The sequence below is a fragment of the Capsicum annuum genome, chromosome 1 (assembly GCF_002878395.1).
Source record: "Capsicum annuum cultivar UCD-10X-F1 chromosome 1, UCD10Xv1.1, whole genome shotgun sequence".
Taxonomy (NCBI): Eukaryota; Viridiplantae; Streptophyta; class Magnoliopsida; order Solanales; family Solanaceae; genus Capsicum; species Capsicum annuum.
Window position 1 is genome coordinate 247,774,767 of NC_061111.1, and position 1,382 is coordinate 247,776,148.

Consider the following 1,382-nt stretch of genomic DNA (forward strand, 5'->3'; position numbering starts at 1 on the left):
TCTTTAATAAAATAATAACCATTTTTTTTTATTGAGTTTCGGCAACAGGTTGTATATCTGTTGCATTAGATAACCCATCCGTTGCAACAGATATACCATTTGTTACAACAAATCGACCATTTATTTTAGGAGTTTTTTTTGATTTCTTCTAATAACTGATTCATCAGTCGCAACAGATAAGGAATTTGATGCATCAGCAGCATTGTTTGTTTGTTGAATATGTTTAGACAAAAAGTCAAAGGGGTCACAACTATTCACCTTTTTCTTAACAATCATCATATAACTTAATTAATCTAATGTTGTGACTTTTTTTTTTTAAATTAAATAATCTTTATTTTATGGTTATAAATTGTGTTTATCATTTAGTTCCTTATTATTTATTAACGAACCATTTTTAGGAGAATCATGACTTTTCACCACCCGTTGTTGCCACAAGTAGTCAATGCTTACCTCCAGCCGTCGATATATTGAAAATAGGAAATAAATAGAATGATAATTAAATATTAAATGAGAATTAAAAATTCAAAGTCGACCAAACCAAACCAAACCAAATAAAACATATACATAGATTTTTGAATCTCGTATAGGTAGATCCACTAAAAGAAAGGAAAAACATAACCTAATAATTATTATTATTATTATTATCATTACTATTATTATTATTATTATTATTATTATTGTCAATCGGATAATTTTTATCTGGCAGCAGTAGGGCCCTCCTCAGCCTTGCTCCGCCAAATCCCTCTGGAGTTCATCAAACTATCATTGAAGTTCCCGTAAGGACTCGATATCAATCTTCTTGTATGAATCTGGATCAACCATATTTATATTGTAAATTGGAAGGGGTGACTTAATTAAACAAAAAGCCACGACTGTTCAAATCCCTTAATTAAATAAAATTGATGACTTTTCCAATATGTAAATTAAAAAAATGGATCTAAATACAACATTTTATTTTTTCTTATTGTATTTCGAAAAGAAAAGAAAATTACTTTAAAATAAATCTAACAGATTGGTGATCTGTTGCAAAATATATTCCATCTGTCAAATAACTTACAACATATTGACAATCTGTTGCAACAGATGGATATATCAATTTGCTTTTCCAACAGATGTGGCATCCGTTGCAACTTGCTGGTCATCTATTTATTCAGTTTAAACCATATATGGGCTAGGAAGAATAAGGTGCGTGCAGATGGATCCACAATCATATGTGTGTGAGTTAAGAAGTATTACTGATAAGGTCACTGGGATAACACACACAAAGTACAATGATTTTGTGAATGCAGGTTTTACTCGATTTGGACCTGATCATTCAAACAAGATCCTGCATTGTACAATTAAGTTTGATGGGTTCGAATTGATAAGTCTGAGGGCCTTAT